General features: G+C 38.2%; 1 long non-coding RNA gene across 1 annotated transcript; it reads right to left on the minus strand.

Moving 5' to 3' along the window:
• Nucleotides 1-5,324: 5,324 nt before the first annotated feature.
• Nucleotides 5,325-19,416, minus strand: LOC117664391 (uncharacterized). Its single transcript, XR_004591026.3, has 2 exons — nt 19,152-19,416; nt 5,325-5,879 (listed from the first exon to the last, which is right to left on the minus strand). It is a non-coding gene; the product is annotated as an uncharacterized LOC117664391 (long non-coding RNA).
• Between the last annotated feature and the right edge of the window lie 2,057 nt (nt 19,417-21,473).

The following is a 21,473-nucleotide window of genomic DNA, read 5'->3' on the forward strand; positions in this document are numbered from 1 at the left end:
TGACAAGAATGACAAAAAAAATGCAACTTAAATTGCGCTCTGCCTTCATTCCTGTCATCATATGCTTGTAAATATTTACAAGGGTTCCAATTACACTAATTACACTGATGGGGTAAATAAGTGACTTTCTCTGATGGAAGCAAAAAGGTAATTTGGCTTGGAAATGAGTTGGTACACAGCAGTACAAATTTTCCCTGGGAAGCAAAGAAATTGGGCCTAAGGCACCCAGCTTCAGAAATTAAAGTAGAGAGGAAAGAGATCTTGAACATGAAGTTAAACAGTGGGAAATAGGATGAGGATGAATTCTGAATGAGAGCCTTCTTAGAAGGAGTGAGGCCTGTAAGGAAACCACATAATTGGAGATTTTTTGAAGAGGGAGGTAGGGCATAACCAGGGGTGACAAACTGGCAGCCCATGGGCCAGATGCATCACATGGAGGCCACACCCACCCCAGCTCCGTGAAGGGAAAAAATGTCATGATACGTCATGTGACAGCAGCGTGAGTTTGACACCCATGGTATAACCAATAAGAAGAAATGAAACTTAAGAGTTTGGGGCAAGGTATAAAAGATAGTGACTTGTGATACAAGAACAGACCTAGCAAAAGAAACACCAATCTAAGGCCAAACAGAGATCTAGAAAGTGACTGATGCAGATGGTCTTCAAAAAGAACAAGCCTAGATGAAATGGCTCCAAACAGAAAAGGAGGTGATGAGCAGAGAAAAACAACCTCAGGAAAGGACTGGAGTCAGAGATTTAATGTAAGATAGCAAGATTACTCAAGAGAAATGGGGAGGAGTGGTGAAGGTATAAACTGAAAGAAAAGTTACTTTTGAGTCAGACAGTTTAAGATGACAAAAGGGAAATAAGGAACAAAGCATTCCTGTTAGGAAAAAGTGAGATGGATTATTTATGAGCAAGAAACAAAGGAGGAATACATGAGGTCTTCCTCCCTATCCTGCTGGTGTGCCTGCCTGAAGCCTGGATTCAAGACAGATGGATTGGCCGGTAATTTTCACTTTGAAGGGAATCAGCTGGCAGGAGGACTGAAGTCAAGAAAGTAAAGAACACCCAATATGTGCAGAGATGGGCTTCAAAAATTTTAACAAGAGATTCTCTGCCCAGTTACTGGCCGGGCATGGCCATGGTAGGCGTGGCCTAGTTGGCTTCCTGCACCATGCAGGAGGGGGGCGTTTTTGCTCTCACCGGGCTCCGGAGGCTTTTCTCGAGCCTCCGGGAGGGTGAAACGGCTTCCCCAGGCTCCGGAAACCTTCTGGAGGCCAGAAATGGGCCCATTTCCCACCTTCCTGAACTTCTGGTAGGCCCGTTTTTCACCCTCCCCGAGCCTCCACATGCACCCTGCACTTGCCTGCATCCAAAATGGGCTGCATGGGGGCTACTGGGAGGGGAGGGGCAGGGTGGGTGGTACAAGCCAGGAGTGGGATTTGGGGTTTCTCCAAACTGCACAGAATCTTAGCTAGAGGTTCTCCCGAACACCTGTGAACCCCCAGCAACCCACCCCTGAATGTGTGTCAGCTGTGGGTGTTAAGAGATTGGAACTTTGGTTGGCTTTCTTTTGTCTTCTGCATCATTTCTGATGGTTCCTAAACAGCTGTGTTCCCTTGGTTCTTGAAATGATGTTACTGAGTCAAAGATTTGTTTAATCAAATAACTGGTTAGTCTCTAGATCCCTTCATAGATCTGATCTATGAAGTGGAGACGTTCCAATTTGTACATGTGCGTGCACACAAACAGATACACAGATGGGAAGCATCAAGTTGTTGGTGCTCAATATTTCCAATGAGTCATCATACACATAAACTGCTATGAGACTTTCTGAAAGTTACTCTGCTCCATTTGTTGATATAGTGTCTGCCTAAGTGGCCAAGAAAGCCTGGGCAAGAAGGGAGAACTCAATAATAGCTATGTTCTTAAAATTTTTGTCTTGCTTTCTCAAGGCATCCAGAGGAATAAAATTTCTGCAGAAAGATTTTTTTTTATTTTTTTTTTTGGTTGGGAGAACAAATCTCAAACCCAGGAATACTGCCATTTATAACAGCTGCATAGTCTTTGGCTGAGTCAGCAAAACTGATAGATGGATTAATACCTGTGATATCAACCAGAGGCACCAAAAATCTCTCCCCTGCCTCCTCATGTCAACAGATTAAATGCTCTGGTTTTAGAACCTGGAAGTTTATCCTTGCAAAGGCTGATACTAATCTTCTTAACATTTAAAGCAAGTCACATTTTAAAGCAAAACAAATTGTTTCAAGACATACTTAGTCCTTTTAATTACATAGAGCCTTTGAACTGCGTGGGAATGAAACAGACAGCACTAAACTGCAGATTTCCATTCAATTGGATTGGCAGTACTGTAATGACTTGGAACTGCATGGGAAGGAGGTCTAATATCAAATGGGAAAGTTCACCCCATGAAAATGGACAGTTCATATTAAAATTCGACATGTTTTAATTCACTAGCTATGACTTCTAACTTTGAAAACCTGAGAATAGAGAAGCTGGCATAAGAACAGGGACATACTACCCTCTCTTGTATTTAGTAAGCTTTTTTCCCCAACTGCGATGATATCTATAATGCTGCATATGATTTAAAATATTACATGTTCATTTTCTTCCTGCTTTCCTTCTTAAAATAGTACCCAACCTAACTGCAGAAAGACTTTATTTAAAATAAAATAAAATAACTAATTGGTGCATTTACTATTCATTTTGTTTATTTTATTTATCCTCCACTTCCTGAGTTCTAATAATAACTAATAACTCTGAGCACCAGAGTTATTAGTGATATTTTATCTGTATTGCAAAAATCCAGTGGACCACTAGGTGGCAGCAAAGGTTAGAGATTTTGTGTGTGTGTGCTGGTAATCCAGATTTTTCTAGCTATGATCTAAAATCTAAATCTAAAAATATAGAGAAGGATACATATGGGAAGAGATGCATTCTTTTCCCCAGTTCTTCCATGTGCTTCCCAAACAGCTCAAAGAAGCCTTGGTAACTATTTTTTAAGATACCCTGATGATACAGGTTTCCCCAATGTATAACCGAAGTCCCCAAATTCTGTATTCATTTAATCTGATGTTAGAATGGCATTTTCTAACTTCTCATGCTACAATCCTTGTTAAATAGATTATTTATGATGCCTTTGGCAGTGAGGTAATTGTCTAATGGCCACTTTGGGCTGCTGTGGCAGGCCTCCTTGTCAGTGACTGCCTTCCCTAGCCATTTTGGCTTGGACAGCTGGACAAACCAAATACCGGCATCTATACATGCAGTGTCTGATTAATTTTTTGCATAGTACCAGGCAGATATAATGTGGCTTCCTTGTTGAGCCTACTAGTCTTTTGTGCAACTGCTTGACCTATATAAAGAGGAGAGAAAGGCCCCAACTATCAGGCAGTTTGGGCAGGAGAATGATGCTGTATGAAGTAGAGTTCACCCTCTAGTATCTAATCCTCCCTATCAGTTGTTTTTAGACTGACAGTAAGCAAGGTAAGGGGAATGAGCAAGTGAATAAGAAATAGTGCATGAAACAGAGATAATGAGAAAGACAAACAAGCAAAACAGTCAGAATATGGGAGAAAGAAAGAGTCAGATCCATAGGGAAAGTGGGGTTTCCCAGTAAAACCGAAGCATTCTGTACACTGTAAGGTTCTGATAGATGACTAAGACTTCTGTCAAAACTCACTTCTGCCTTCAGTCCTAGCCTATGTTAGAAACAACAGTTAGTACCTCTTCCTCATGACAGTAGGAAATCCATCATTTTCTGTCCTCAACTTTTCACACATTAAAGCTATAATGAGAGCACTACTCCCATGTCTTGTTACCCAGCACCTAAACTGGTTATCTGAATGTGTTTTCAATCTCTCTCTCTTTTTACTAGACTTATCATATCTTGAGCTTCACAAACTTCGGCATCCCTAGATTGCAGCTGAAGTAAATACTCAAATCCTTTGCTTAGTAGTCATCCAGAGTTTTGCAGCCCTGATATTGTATACCTACCGGTATGTAATTTATAAATTCTATTGCAGCTTTCTGGGATCAACATCCTCTATTAATGTAATATTTGTCATTCCCTCCAGCTTTTTCACTTTCCTAATTTGCACAAGAAAAGCTGAAAATGGCAGTTTTTTTGAGGGAGTATGTTAGGCCCAGAGAAAAAACATAAATGTGTATGTCAAAGAAGTAATTGCTTAATTGCATAAGGAATATAATGTCACTCTCTTGGAGAAAAATCTGGGCCAGTAACTCATTCTACAAAGCACTTCTTTTTTTTTAGTATATTGCTTTCATTTGGTCTCAGCAAATACTATGTGATGAGCTGGATGAAAGTTACATAAACTCAAGTATGTAAATGTGGGTAAATTTTCTCTAGCATTAGCCACAAAAGTTCTTTTTAACTTACTAACCTAAATTTAGATTATTTGGACATTGAACTGGTTTCTGCTCTTATAGATCTCTGGGCCTTAATACTTCTCCAGTTTTCGAGATTCCTGGCTATGGCAACAAATTTGCATAAGATGCATGGAAAATATTCAGGATTTTTTTGGCTAAATAAACTGGAGCTCCATTGCCATGCATCCTAACCATAATGGTTAGTATGTTCCTTAGCATGTTCAGAAATATCCAACTGTCCAAAATAAGGCTATGCTAATTTTTTTTTTAAATTTGATTTATATGATTTATATGCCGTCCTTCTCCGAAGACTCAGGGCAGCTTACAATGTGCTCAGCAATAGCCTTCATCCTTTTGTATATTTATACAAAGTCAGCTTATTGCCCCCACAAACTGGGTCCTCATTTCACCTACCTTAGAAAGGATGGAAGGCTGAGTCAACCTTGAGCCTTGGCGAGATTCGAACCCTGCAGTAATTGCAGACAGCTGGTCTTAATAACCAGCTTAATAACAGGGTGCCTTAAACCCCTGTACTACCAAGGCTCTTTAATGTATTATCTATTCTCTGTTCATTCTGTGAAGTTAAAGGCAATCTACATTTTGCATTAAAGTAATAGCAGTTATATATATATTTTCCGGTGAAGGCGTTTCCTACTTTTATTATGATTAGCCCAGGAGGGAAGAGACTATAATATTTTCTCACTTGTCTAAATGTTAACACTATTCCATCTTCCTATTCGGATACAGGATATTGAGATGGGAAGATCCCACTTATAAACTTTTTTAAAAAAATGCATCTCCCTAGCTCCCCTATTAAGCAATAGCTCCATGGAAATAATTTTGGCAGAGTCTTGAATGTATGAAACAATGGTGAGTTATTACTGTAACCCCAGTGGAAGGTTCAAGTGAAGAACTGTGCTAACAAATTGTTTTATTCGCATAATTAGTGGCCAAGCACTTGTGTTGTTTTTAAATTATTTATACTGGCATGAGATTCTACCATTTGAGCATCGGTGCTAAGTAGAGAGTGTGATAGAACAGTTTTAAGGACATGTGAATTTGCTCCTAATCCTGCCCACCTCACTCAAATGTAGAGCTTGTCCTGCATATCTTGTCCATTGGAAAATACTCTGGTCAGAACAGCTTGCACTTATTAAAAGTAATTCATCTCCTGTCAAAGATGGTGAGGATGAGGTTGCTTGAGAAAGTGAAATCACACCATTAGAGTTCTACTTATCCTCTTGATTTTAGCCAGGTTCCAAAAGCCACAAAGAGGAACACATTATTGGATAATTTGCTCATTAAATCCATAGACAAATTTCTTCCAGAAGAATTAGGAATCCAAAAGCATAGAAATTAAATGAAGGGGGAAAATATGAGTAGGTACAACCCAGGCTTGCACACAGTCTTCAACTCATTCTTCTCAGTTTAGTTGATTAATTTCTTCTGTCATCTGTCTTGAAGATCTGGCAGTTGAAAAATGAAAAAGAGGAGGAAAAACATAAGACAAAAAGAATGTAAATGATGCTGCAGTTTTTACAATGTTATTCACACAGGAGCCCACCCAACAGCTTTACATATTTGAACTTTATTGTGAATATATGTAGACTTTTTACATTTACACTTTGAAGATCTTACACCCTGGATTTTATCACTTCATGTCAAAAGCTGGCAAATATGATCCAAGGAAATTACTTGAAAACACATTTGAGTTTGGTTTTTTTTTGTGCATGTGTAGATTTGGGAACTTGCAGATTTAACTGACTTGTTTTATTTACTTATTTACTTACAGCATTTCTAAGCCACCTCAGTCCCAAAGGAGCCTAGGCAGTGTGCAGTTAAAGCAGAATTAAGTAAACAAAATGGTTAAAATTAAAACAATAACTCATTAAAAACATTTTTTAAAAAAAAACCACTGTGGCATTCCCAGGCAGCTTAGGCAGCAGGTGGTTCACAGTAGGACATATTTCACTTGCGTTCAATATGGAAGAAAGATACATCTAACTGGGGTGTGTGAGTACTCTACACAATGGGGTCTTCTACTGAGAAGGCTTGCTATCTTCCATGTATCTGGCAAGGAAGATCAGCTCTCAAGCCTTCTCTAGATGTTTGCATCACATGTAGAGTAACATTCTATTCTGGCAAGGCCTTGTTTGAACAAGATGATTAAGAAAAAAGAGGTCCTTTGGCAGGGAGGGCCCCAGTACAAAATGCCATCTTGCCATCCATGACCTAAACTAAGCCATTCAGTTTCAATGCTTTGGAAAACCTCCCATGAACTGAGCTCCTTTATACTTTTCTTCCTTTAAGCAATTTCTGCTTAAACTATTCCCCCTCTCTTGGAATCACGGAGTCAACTTGGGTGGCCTGGAGAAGCGTATAATGCCATTTGTTATGGAAGCTGAAAGAAACCCCTCCATCCAAACATATGCTTTTTCTGTTGCGGGGGTGGGGTGTGTGGAGAGAGGGAGGTAAGGATTTCATGAGGTTTCACATTTCTCCATGGTTGGAACATCCGGATATACATCTAAAATTTAAAGTTTATAAATCCATACCCATGTCACAATCATCATATCCACTAATTTAAAAAGTCACTTCTTAGTTCTACACATACATGCTGGCTCCCAACTTATCCAATTGCTGTTAACTCTTTTCAGGCCTTCAATCTGTGAGGAATTAATACATATGGAAGTGGGAGAAGACTCACACGGATAAACAACTGGGTAGCATAAATTCATTTCTAGGCTAGGAAATATTCTTGGATATTGCTCTATTATTAGCATTATTAGCACAAGGATCCTATTGAGGGTGGTGGGAGTTGGAGAACTGAGTCCAAACAGGAGGTGCTAAGCATCAAGCTAATAAAAACAAAGAGCTAGGTATTTTAATGACATATGCACCTTCCCCAAATATAAAAATCCAATGGGTATATATCACATTACAGCATTACAGGATCATTTTAAATTAGGTATTTTCACCACTTTTTAAAAAAAATAAAATTGACTTCTTTTAATCTGTGAAACTTTGCTTACGTCTTCAATCAAAGCAAAATCTGATGCAATCCATGTCCTTAGTAGTCCGTTTATACAGAAAGCATAACCTCTTAATGATCTGTCACTCAGATCAGTGTTTTTCAACTAGCAGCAGGCAGAACTTTGTTGGTGCTGTACTCAGAGCTCATCAAGATCAGATGCATCTTTTTTCCCCTCTTATCAGGAAGGAGCCTATTTGAGAGGAGGACAGTATAGGAGGAAGATAAATTGGAAGATGTCTCCAATAAAGAACACTGAGAAAAAGGGAAGAAAATCTCAGCACAGTGTTTTATGGAGTCTAGAACTGGAATAAGCTCTGACAGACTTGAATTTAAGAGCCAAAATAAAATAAGTAATGCTTTTCCCTAGTTCATTCTCACTTCTTTTCATTATTTGAAGGTATTTCTTTGTCTTTTGGAGGTGGGGGGGGTCATGATTTAGGAGACAAGAGGCCACAGAAAAAAGATGTTTCTTTCATTCCAGTTATCCAGTTAGCTCTCTCTCAGAGTAAAATACAGTGGTGATGCTCTGAACAATATGATCACACTTTTAATGCCCTTAAAACGTGCAGATAAATGCAATAAGGTAGTATCTACAAAAGTCCTTCTTTTAAAAAGTAAGCTTTTAGTTCCTACCTTGCTGGAAAACTAATGAAAAAAAATGAAAATATTGATTTAAATAATAAACATGTAGTCTGCATGTCCTTTTTCACAAAAGAGAATTTTGTGTTTAAACACATTCTTTATTTTAAGGGCTCTTCTTCAACCGTCTATTGGAAATAATAGTCTATATAGCATAAGAGTTGCTAAGTTAAAATATATTATCAACATGACAGAAGGAGAAAACCACAGTGATAGAGAGAAGTAAGTAAATTCAAATGCTACATGTTTCTGAATAATTGCAATGACTATGAGGTTACTGTATAAGCAATAAAAATATAGCTTCTCAAAAATGTGGTTATAATTACTATTGAGATGCCTACACAAAATGCCTCTATGTGTAAACTAAAGAAAAGTACTCTTTAAAACATCTTTCTGATCATTTTTATTTTGGAAGTATTCATTTGTATGAGATTAAAGTCCAGATTAGATTCTGGGTGTCAAAAAATTCCTCCTATCTCTGATGATCATCCAAAAAATGCCCATGAGATTGCTTTCCTCAGGGAATGTAGGAAGCATGTTGATGGATCAAACCAGATACCCATTAAATCCAGCAAATTGTACCAGTATGTGGTTTAACATTGGTTAATGCCGGTTGTTGCTGTGCTCTATCAAGTTGCAAGATGTCGGTTATTTGTACATCTCAATTTTGCTTGTAGGGATTTGGACAAGTTGTTATTTCTGAAGCTACAGATACCATAAAGTTTCCCTGACTAATAGACCTTGGATGCTGTAACCTGTCTGAATGTGTCTAATCCTTTAAAGCTCTCCATAAACTTGCCCTTACCACATTCTGTGGCAACAAATTGCACAGAGGTCATGCTTGTTGCTTGAAGCAGCATTTGTGAGCATAAGAAGACAAACAAACAAACGAATTGAATAATATGTATGTTAGGGAAAAAGTGCAAATACTCTGCATTTGCATTAGGTGTTCTAATTTTTGCTAGGTAGTTACCACACCATGATGATTGAGTGATAATTGCTGGGTTTCGATGTGATAGCTCTGATAATAGCAATAGCACTTAGACTTATATACCACTTTACAGTGCTTTACAGGCCTCTCTAAGTAGTTTACAGAGTCAGCATATTGCCCCCAACAGTCTGAGTCCTCATTTTACCGACCTCGGAAGGATGGAAGGCTGAGTCAACCTTGAGCCTGGTGAGATTTGCACTGCCAAACTGCAGGCAACCAGAAGTCAGCAGAAGTAGCCTACAGTATTGCATTCTAAGCACTGGGCCACCATGGCTCATAATAGTAGTGCCCTTCTTTCTGTCTTATGAAATAAAGACTTAGAAACTTGGTCATTCCATAAATAAGAGCCAGTGTCATGTCGCAATTAAAATATTTGAGTAGAAGCAGTTGAGTAACAACTTTTAACCATGGAAGTTCACTGGGTAGTTTTGGGCGATCACTCTCTGCCCTATCTCACAGGTCTACTGCCAGAGAAAATAGGAGAAGGTAAGTCTATGACTTCCTCACTGAGCTGTGAGCACACTGTAGCACACATGGAAATAATCAGGATGCTGGACAAAGATGGGAAATAGAAATGGAAATGGAAATGGAGAACAGTGACTTTAGCATTATCTGCTGATGGGAAAATCCATGCAGTTCAGTGACAGAGCTCCAATCCTTCCATTGCTACTAGTGGGGAAATGCAAAGGCTTATAATTAAGATGGTGATATACTTCTTGTGATGAGTTTTCATACAGAGAGATTAGCTTGGCCAGGTAAGATTGTTTTAGTAAAAAATAAGTTAAAAATGCTTTTTTCCACAAGCATATTTAAATGAAATAAATCATTGCATCAAAACTCAAGATAGTTTGAATAATCTCATCCATCTAATGTGTTGAGTATATAAATCAAAGTAAACAGCATATTAGACAATATAAACTTTATTTACTTCTTAAATTTAGATCTCATTTTTCCCATAATGGTGCGAACAGGACATCCTCCTTCATTGTTTTCCCCATAACCAACCAGACAGAGGTAATTTGGCTTGAGAAATAGTAACTTGGCCTCAATCACTCAATCTGCTCCTATGATAATGGTGGGTTTGAATATGTTCATGTAGCTGAAATGCAGTGTGTGTGTTATCAGATTCCCAACAGATATATAGGTACCTTTGATTCCTCAAACCTCAGTCCCCAAATGCTTTTTGAAAAAGACAAGTTTTCACAACATTTCTGAATAGCAAGAAAGGAGGCATTGATCTTTTGTTGGGCACAAGGGCATTCCATAGGACGAAAACTCTCGCAGAAGATGTTCCCTCCAAGGCCCCTCCTGTTGTATCTCATGAAGGGATGGGAATTCTCAGTAAGTGTTCTGCTCCATACCATGGATGAGCATAATCTATTAGGAATAAATAGCTTGGGAGATAACCTATAAAGATCATTTATATGATATTTATATGTGAAAATATTTACAGACTCCTCACATCCTGGACATAAACTGTTTCAAGTCCTACCCTCAAAACGATGCTATAGAGCCCTGCACACCAAAACAACTAGACCCAAGAACATTTTTTTCCCGAACACCATCACTCTGCTAAACAAATAATTCCCTCAACACTGTCAAACTATTTACTCAGTCTGCACTACTATTAATCTTCTCATCATTCCCACCACCCATCTCCTTCCACTTAAGACTGTATGACTGTAGCTGTGTTGCTTGTATCCTTACAATTTATATTGATATTATCTCCTGATTGCTTATTTGTACCCTATGATTATCATTAATTGTTGTACCTTATGATTCTTGATGAACGTATCTTTTATTTTATGTACACTGAGAGCATATGCACCAAGACAAATTCCTTGTGGGTCCAATCACACTTGGCCAATAAAAAATTCTATTCTATTCTATTCTATTCTATTCTATTCTATTCTATTCTATTCTATTCTATTCTATTCTATTCTATTCTATTCTATTCTATTCTATTCTATTCTATCCATACAGCCTTTTGCGCTCCATCCAGAAACCAACCAGCAATTAATACAGCTCCCACAGAATGGGTATTACATGACAGTACCAAGGCAATTTTTGCTAGCTGCAGTTTCAGGGGTGACTTTAATGGCAGTCCCACATGAAGCACATTGCAGTAGATCATCCATAAGTGACTCTTGTCAGCACCTTCTGCTCTAATAATAGAACAATTATCTATATAGATATCCATTGGATGGATGGCAATACAAGTGTTGAAAGCATAAGAATTAATTATAAAATCAAGCCAATTGAAGAGATATCTTAAAAGCCTGCTACAGATTATTAAACCAATTAGAGGAAGAAAACAAGAAGGAGGAGGAGTCATGATGGGGAGAAATGTCTGGTATTCAGACATTTGTTGAAAGATTAATTCTACCTAGCACACAAAGACAGAAAAATTCTTCATTTCTCACAAATGAAGGCAAATATACAGTACATGTCCCAGGATAATATTGCAGGATTCAATGTGAGTCAGTCACTGGAATCAGAGATTTAGTTTTCAAAGCTTTTTGACTCTTGCTGGAGTACATTGTCAGGGATCTTTTCTCTCTCCAGAATATGTGCACTGGGCTGTTCTATGTGTAGTATTTATGTGGTGCCTGGCTGTGTGTGGCTTTTAGTTGTTAATTGGGGCATTGATGGCTGGCTATTAAATTGTTGGTTGTTGTTTCCTTGTCCTCAGCTCCTAAGTACCCGATAAGCTGGTAGTAAATCAGCACTCCTGTTGAATGATGAATGGTCTGTTTTCCAGGCTTCAATACTTTCCCTACCTATTTTTGTCCTTGCTTAGCCAACAATCTTAGTAGCTGCTAAATTGAATGTATGTCATTGTTCATTGCAATGTGAGGCAATGAGTTCTTGATTTCTGTTGGCAAGAATTTTCTTTTTTTGAAAGGGTTATGATAAACCCTAAGAATTCTCCTACTTTGGATTTGGGGCTTACCAACCAAGCAGAGTTGATTGAAGATATGTAGTAAGAACGTTGGGTGTGTTGTTAAAGTTCTTAATTTTAACAAAAACATTGGTTTAAAAAAGTCAAATACAAAGAATGGGTTTTACAAAGGCAAGAAAAAATAGTAAAGAAGAGGCTAAGGGAAGAGAACTTTAAAGGAAAAGATATTATAGCTGACTTTCTATTTGCTGGAAATCTGTCTCACATTCAGTAGTTTGTGCAGTGGATTAAAAAAGAACAGGGAGTTCTGTGCAAAATAAATGTTGCAGATTCCAGCAGAGGAATGTTCACTGAGAATTTAAAGATCACATTTTTTAAATGAACACTCTGTTCAGGGAAGTCACTGCATCCAGGAGTTTTGTAGAAATGATAAACACCAGAAAATAAATGTGTATCGGGTCTATCTTTAAAGCAGTAGTGGGGAACCTTTTGAAGTTAAAGTCAAAACTCCAGGAGTTTTATTTTTATACAAATTTTATACAAATTCATATAAATAGTATGAGTGTTGCTTTAAAATTATTATTATTGATGATGAGTGAATGGCTGAACACAGGACTTTCATACATTTGGTGGCCCATAATAAACGTCATTTCCCTTTTCTACAACTTTTGTTGAATAAAGTCCAAGTCCCCAGAATGGAAAGAAGAGCAAGACAAGACTAAGAATAAATTTTCTAAAGGAAAGGAATTGGTGTACAATCCTTATCATTCCTAATCCTGAATGATGAAAGAAGGCACTAGGCAAGCCTCTCCAAAAAGAGAAGTGTCTTTTCTATTGGAAAAGTCCGTTTTCCCCCTAAACAGAATTACCTAAATAGTACAACATATTCTAAATACAAACATTCTGTAGATTTATTTTAAAATATTATTGGCCTTTTTGTTTTCAGTTTCTTAGCATGGAGTTGCTCTTACCTTCTACTGTCACCAAATTAAATTGATGTTTCTCTTCTTTAATCTATCTATTATTCTCTTTTTTTGTTAATTAGTACAAATTAGATATGAAATTAAGTTTAAAAAAACCTTGAATGTGCATTTTCATTTGTCATTATTTATATATTAACTAAAACAAACTAAACGAGAATGCTAAATTACTGTAGATGGATTAATTAATAACCTATTAACATCATTTAATAAACTGTTCAATTTATAATCTGGGTGGTCAAACTGATTTAAATATTTCTTCATTCTTATGCTGAAGGATTAGCTAGCTCAGTGAGGGGAATCTGTAGCTTTCCAGATATTGAGTAAGAGGTTGAATTACAGCTCTAGCTTCACCATTGTCCATATTCACTTTATTCACCACCCAGAATCACCTTATAGGGAAGAAGGACAGCAAAAAAATTTGATAAATAAAATAAAAATATTGACTGAAATGCTGAGAGTTGTAGTTCAATAATATTCCAAAAGCCAAATATTCTCTATGCTAGCTCCTTGCCATAGCACTAAGAATGTCTAAATACTCGGTATTTGAGAATGCAATTGCAAAAGCTAACAATAAATGATATTCTGGTGTGTTGGAAGTTGAATTTGATACACGATAGCAGTTGTAGATAACCAGATGGTTAGGCAAGGTGCCAGGCTTCTCAGGATTTTAACACTAGTTGAAACCCACCACTGGTAACAAGTCAACTAACCATATGTGAATCAACCATGCATTTAAACCTGAAGATCCTTCCAGGGTTGCTATAGATCATGGGTGTCAAACTCAATTGCATCATGTGATGTCACATGATGTATTGTGACTTTTTTGCCTTTGCGGAGCTGGGATGGGTGTGGCCTGCGCATCCGGCCCGCGGGCCACTAGTTTGATACTCTTGCTATAGAGTTTAAGGCATGGTCACCCAAGCCCTATTTGTTAGGCCTAAATTAAACAGCTGAAAGTTATGCCAGTAATATGTTAGTGAATTGCAATATTTTAATATTATGAGGCTAAGCAACTCTATGCAAATAACATAAAATGATTATCAAATGTATCTTCTGAGTTTTATCTAGTTTTAAATTAATATTTTAAAACAACATTTGGCAACACTTATGGGTGTAGAAGCAGACTTTTCTTTTGTTTATAATCACATAACAACCTCTCTTATTTCAACATAAATTTTTTAAAAAATGTTCCAAAGTCATGTGAATGCATGCTAAAATATAATAACCATTACGGATAGTGCATTTATGAAACTGATCCATTTCCACAGTTTTTAACCAAATCTCTTTGATTATCATCGATAGCCAAATGCTTATTGGGTCCTACTTGGTGCCAGAACAGATGTCAAACACATTGAAGCTGGCAGAAAAGTCAATACTGCCATTTAATTGCCTATGTATGAGGCCAATGTTTTAGTGCTAAGCTATAAATTTGTTAGTTGATGCACACAGGGCTATTCCAGTCTTTATGACTAGCTCTTTTCTCTCTGCACAATAGGATTTCAGAGAACAGGCTGCATTGGTGCCCTAGACTGGAAGTAATTATTTGAATGAAGCTTTGAATGTCCTTCTTCTAAAAGAAAAATCATTTTATTCTACTGCACCCTTCCTTCTGGCACCCATCATTTTGGCACCTATTATTATTAATAATGCAATTTTCATTCATCCTGTTTTGATGAGATGAAAGTTCCTTTATACCAACTTTCTAATCCTCCAGGAATGTTTTTTTTCTCTCTCCTATTTTCTTACAAAATGTTCAACTTTTCCATATACTGAATCCCTTTTAGTCAGGTTTCAGACCTGGTCATAGTAACTGGGATTTCATTTATAGCTCTTCTGTATGAATTATAGTGATATGGAAAGCTGATGTACCTTTAATTTGTATCAAATCCCTTAGCACAGGGGTGTCAAACTCAAGACTCAGGGCCCGGATCCAGCCTGTGGGGTACTTAGATCTGGCCCATGGGGCCAGCCTGGAAACAGGGAAGGACCGGCCTGCGGTGCTTCTGCCAGAGAAAATGGAGCTCAGGAGGGCCATGTGCAGCCATCCCAAGCTCCTTTTCATTGGCAGAGGGTTTCAGGAGGCAGTGGCTTTTAGTTGTTAATTGGGGTGTTGATGGCTGGCTATTAAATTGTTGGTTGTTGTTTCCTTGTCCTCAGCTCCTAAGTACCTGATAAGCTGGTAGTAAATCAGCACTCCTGTTGAATGATGAATGGCCCGTTTTCCAGGCTTCAATAATTTCCCTACCTATTTTTGTCCCTGCTTAGCCAACAATCTTAGTAGCTGCTAAATTGAATGTGTGTCATTGTTCATTGCAATGTGAAGCAATGAGTTCTTGATTTCTGTTGGCAAGAATTTTCTTTTTTGAAAGGGTTAAGATAAACACTAAGAATTCTCCTACTTTGGGTTTGGGCTTACCAACCAAGAGGAGTTGATTAAAGATATGTAGTAGGAACTTTGGGTGTGTTGTTAAAGTTCTTAATTTTAAACTAAAAAAAGTCAAATACAAGTGTGCAGCCCTCCCGAGCTCCTTTTCACTGGCAGAGGGTTTCAGGAAGCCGTGGAAGCCGGAAAAAGAGCTCAGGAGCCCGTTTTCACTGGCAGAGCGCTCAGCCCACCAGAGGTGCCCCCGACACAAGTGACGTTGAGCTGGCCACACCCACCCTGGCCATGCCCACTTCACCTCCCCCCAAGGTTAAGCACAACCCTGATGTAGCCCTCAATGAAATCGAGTTTGAAAACCCCTGCCTTAGCATCATCACAGTATCCTTTCAGACTATTCATGAAAGTTGGAGATACTGTTCTGCAATGGACCTAGTTCTTCCTTCCTCAGTGGTTCCAATCAGAGGTTATGGGGTAAAAGAGTTCAAACCTGGCCACTCCAGTGTGGGGAGCTCGGGGCTCAACCCTCCCTCCCCTATCTTGTTTAACATCTACATGAAGGATTGGAGGAAGTTGCCTATTTGTTTGGGGTGTGTCATTACCAATGTGCTGATGACATCTGACTTTATATCTCTACCCCTTGCTAATCAGGAAATGCCTGTAGGTCGTGAGTATCTGGCTGGGAAATACAGATTGAGACTGAATCCAGAATTAGCATTAGTACTGAGATCCTCTACCGTAGTACCATGTGTTGCTCTAGATGAGGTTGCGCTTGAAATTGTTGATGTCAATGTAGGGGTTCTTCTAGACGTCTATTACTAAAAGTGAAAAGCCTTTGACCACCTATGGCAGACTTATCAGTTATACCAGTATTTCCCAAACTTGACCCTTTGAAGATGTATGGACTTCAACTCCCAGGATTCCTCAACCAGGCATACTATTCCTCAACCAGGCATACTGGCTGGGGAATTCTGGGAGTTGAAGTCCATGCATCTTAAAATAGCCAAGTTTGGGAAACACTGAGTTATACAGTATCCATTCATGGACTAGGAAACATGGACTACCATGATTCATGCTCTTGTCATATCTCAAAGTGAAATTCACTTACATGGGGCTGCCATTGAAGTCAACCAGAATGCTACTGCTGGCACAAAACACAACTGCCTATTGGGTGATTGGTATAAATCAATTCAGCAGAATAACACCTATTGTGCAGGAGCTGCATAGTTGTGAATAGGTTTAAATGTCCAATTCAAAGCATTGTTTCTTAGCCGTATAGATTTGGCTCTTGTTACCTTTAGGATCATCTTTTTCAGGCAGAACCTGCTGGAGGGGTGGTGGGAGTAGTGCTGAGTGCATATGAAGAGGAGAATATTCTGGTAACAGAATTTATGTTTGGGCTGTTGATATGTACATCACACTATTGCATTACTAAAGCAATGGAAATCCAAATCCAAAACAACTCACAGGTACAAAATCAACCCAAGCTTGCTTTGGTATGTTTATTTATTTGCAATATTTTTGTTATTAGAAAATGCTGTCCCCCCTTAGTGTGTTGAAAATTATAAAGTGTACTTTATGGAGGAAAAGTGATCCAGCAACACAGTAAACCTCAAGAAAACCAATCTGGTTCTCATTATCCATGAACACAACATACTTCTTTTTAAACAAAAAAAACCCTCAAACAACAATTTGTTCACAAATATAAAACTTAACAACCAAATTCCTCCAGCTAAGGAAGTGCTTAATTGTTGTGGACCCAACAGACCTGTTTAATCAAATAATAACTGGGTTTTAGGTCAATATTAAATCTGCAATTTATCAAGGAACAGCACTTAACCATGTATTTCCATCTCCTCCTACAAAGAATGCCCAGCGGTGATCACAGCTACATCCTCCCAGGGGAAATACCACTAATAAAGCACCAGCTCTATTTTTTAGAGTGCTTTATGAACTTGGCAGCTGGAAGCCCAGACAAAGAACCAGTTTCATGTAAGCAACCCTAGCTTGCCAGCAAGTGACAGAGTTAGATGTTCTGTTCAAAAACATAATAGCTTAAAAACTGATACTTGTTTAGAAAATGAACTCTTCTCTTGAAAAGTAGCATTTTATATATGAAATAGCTTCTGTATAATCTCTTCAAACAAATGTTGGTTTCACTTTATTTTGCCTTTACAAACACAGAGAATTATGTAATGCCTGCTGACCAATGCTTACTTAGCCTTTGCTACATCTTATGATAGTAAATTCCATAATTTAATGTTGTATTAGGTGAATTTCTTTTTCTCTCTTCTGATTCCCTTGTCATATTTAGCTTCATTACATAGCCTTAAATTCTAACATTGTAAGTAAAAACTCTTTATCTATTTTCTCTGTGGCAATCATCCCAATTTAGAATTGTCCAAATGTCCTGGGATTATTATTTCTAGAATTCCCTGCTTGAGTGACTAATAAACCAGGTGGCTGGGAATTCTGAGATTTCCTTTTAGAGGCACAAGTTTACAAAAGTATGCTCTAAAGCATACTTGTCTAATGTCTAATATATAGCTATGTCTAATATATAGCAGCCTTTTCCTTGTGCTTCTAAGGTGTAGTTTTTAGAAACAGAAGAGCTAGTTTGGTTTAGTGGTTTAAGCTCCATTTTAGACATGCAACTACCCTTCAAAAAGACCTTGACTATGTGTCAGATTGGTCTAACAAGTGGCAACTTCAAATCTCAACGAACAAATGCTCTGTCTTGCACATTGGCAAAAAAAATCAAAACATAAAATACAAATTATATGAACATGACCTTGTAGATGACCCTCACTCTGTCAAGGACCTTGGAGTACTCATTTCTAAAGATCTAAGTGCCCGAGCCCACTGTAACAACATTGCCAAAAAGGCATTAAGAGTTGTTAACCTAATCTTGCGTAGCTTCTTCTCTGGTAATGTTGTACGACTAACTAGAGCATACAAAACATTTGCTAGACCAATTCTCAAATACAGCTCATCTGCCTGGAACCCGCACTGCATATCAGACATAAATACAATTGAGAGAGTCCAGAGATATTTTATGAAAAGAGTTCTCCATTCCTCTAATCGCAATAAAATACCTTATGCCACAGGACTCCAAATTTTGGGCTTAGACAACTTAGAACTATGCTGACTTCAGTCTGATCTAAGCATAGTACATAAAATTATCTGCCACAATGTCCTTCCTGTCAATGACTACTTCAGCTTCAACCATAACAATACACGAGCAAATAATAGATACAAACTCAAGGTAAACCGTTCCAAACTCGATTGCAGAAAATATGACTTCAGTAACAGAGTGATAAATGCCTGGAATGCACTACCTGACTCTGTAGTTTCTTCCCCAAACCCCCAAAACTTTAACCTTAAACTGTCTACTGTTGACCTCACCCCATTCCTAAGAGGTCTGTAAGGGGCGTGCATAAGTGCACCAGCGTGCCTACCTTCCCTGTCCTAATATTCCTTTTTACTTACTCTTTTCATGTATTCAAATTATGTTTATACTTTTACCTGTTATATATGCTTGACAAATAAACTTATGATTATAATTATGATTAGAAACCAGAAACTGTGAGTTCTAGTCTGCCTTAGGCATGAAAGCCAACTGGGTGACTTTGGGTCAGTCATTTTCTCACAGCCCACATAGCATCAGACCCGATCAGCTGGTCAATTCCTGTCACAACCACATTCAGTTGATTAAAAAAAAGCAGACCCTGCCCATGTGAGAAAATGCTAGGAAGGAAAAGAAAAATCATCCATATTTCATCTTTTGGAAAATACAAAATTGTTAATACCTTTCTTTTCACAGAAGTTGTCCTCTGGTAACTCCGTTACATATTTCCACACCTTTTTCTTTCAGCTCTGTTAATATTCTTCCTGAGAAATGACTAGACATTCTGTCAATAATGAGCTGGAGCAGACTGGGGAGAGAAGAAAATAATATTATTTTCTTGCTCAACTTAGTCAAAACCATTTTAAGCTACCTTCAGAACAATTTAGTTAGCTGAGACTGCCTTGACCAGCCTGGAGGATGATTTTTGGAGATTGATAAGAGGACTGAAATTCCAGATCTTTCTCCACTTGTAACTAATCATAATACAAATGTGCCTGGCAACATCTTTTTCTCCCACATCTCTATGATGTTACCTTCTTTTATTACCTATTAAACTGGAAGTCAGATGACTAACAATGGATGATATCACAGTAGGTCTATCAGGCTCTGGAAGGTTTGCCTCCTTCCCTCTAATCTCTGGACAACTTCATTGGCCATCTTTCTGCAGCTTAACCAAAGAATTGGGCAAGCATTAGTGTATCAGTGGTCTATTAGCATACTGTGTTAGATTGCTCAGCTGTAGTTGTGTAGGTGCTTGAATTCTATGCTACCACCTAAAGCTAAAATAGTAAAACAGTGAACCAACTTCCCTCCCTTGACTGTGAAGCCAGTATATGTTCCCTATATAAAAAAGAAAGTTAAACCCTAAGTAAAAATGCTACTTATGGCTCATCTTCAAATTCAAATATCTTTTTTTTTTTTTGTAATATTTAGTTCATTTGATGATACATGCAGTGTAGGAGAGAAACAAGAAACAGTCAAGAGATGGGACAGAAAATCTTGAAGTCAGGCCTGCCCCATTCTGCTAATGGGGGGTTGCTAATGTTATTATTGATTAATAAAAAATTAATGATTAGCAAAAGAAGGTCAGCAAAGCCAGAGAATTCAGCCAGTTGTTTTGCTTATCACATCTGCACATGCAAAATCAGCAGGCACCATTTGACAATGAGTTAGGAATGGAATGGAAAGAATTGAGCCTGTCTAGATAAATGAAAGATCAGCACAGAATTACTGGGATTTTATTCAGGAATCTGTAGGTCATGATCTCTAAGTATCATAGTCTCCCACTTTGACTAATCCAGTGTTTTTTGTCTGAGACGCAAAATCTTATTGAATTCCAATGTGTTTTTTACTTGCTTACCATTTGGTTCTAGTTTCCATCCTCGGTGTTCATGTTTGCCTCTTGACTTTCTCTTACAGCTAAAATAGATGAGATGCAATACACATACATTAATAAGTTGCATTTATAGGTTTTTAAAGAAGAAAATTCTTGAGCAAGGAACTTAATCTATATCACAAAAGCACTGAGGAGTCATGATTCAGACTGGAGCCAGCAAAGCCAGTCATAAATATGTGTTAATCATGTTTGTTTGCGCCTCTTGTTTTACTGGCTTGGCTGCATGGCTTCTGAATCACCCCATGAGTGGAGAGTTGGCCATGATAAATAGCCTCCTCTTTCAGGCTTTTCTGCAGTTGAGGAGTCTGACTTTCCAGATCATCTCCTAGGAACACAAGAAGCATCCTTATAGTGAGCCAAACCATGGGCTCTGTAGACCAGTACTGCCAGTAAAGACTGGCAGCAGCTGTCCAGCATTTCAGACCAGAGTTTTTCCAACTCTGACCCAAGGATGCCTGAGAGCTTCTGTTTATAGAACACACCCTCCTTAATTGATTCCATGACACTATGAGGATTACAGAACTGAAAGCTCTCTCTCCCTCTCCCTCTCTCTCCCTCCCTCCCTCTCTCTCCTCCTCTCTCCCTCCCTCTCTCCCTCCCTCCCTTCCTCTCCCTCCCTCCCCCCTCTCTCTCACCCATACTTTTCTTAATTATTTTGAAGTGATAGAGGGTGACAACTTTATGTAAAGTTCAACTCCTGCCTGAGCATTTACTTTTTAGAAAAGATTTATTGTTAGTTTAACTTCTCAGTATAAGTAATCCTCAATTTACAATAGGTCATTTAGTGACTCTTCAAAATTACAAGGAATGTTAATAATTGATTAAAAAGCTAGGGGAGAGGAATCTCAGGGATGTGTGCTCCTCTGCATGCCCACAGAGCCATTTACCATCTCCAATTCATTTCAAAAGTATGGAAAGTATCCAAGATTGTTATTTCTTACTAATCTGAGGCAAACTTTATTGAATTTAATGGAATTTACTTTGGAGTAAGCATGGTAGACTTGCATTGTGTAACACCGCTCCTGCGCGAGCTGCACTGGCTGCCGGTAGCCCTTCGGATCCGCTTCAAGGTGCTGGTGCTTACCTATAAAGCCCTTCATGGCATGG

Source organism: Pantherophis guttatus, chromosome 3 (genome assembly GCF_059756535.1).
Source record: "Pantherophis guttatus breed Tessera chromosome 3, ASM5975653v1, whole genome shotgun sequence".
In the NCBI taxonomy this organism is placed as follows: domain Eukaryota; kingdom Metazoa; phylum Chordata; class Lepidosauria; order Squamata; family Colubridae; genus Pantherophis; species Pantherophis guttatus.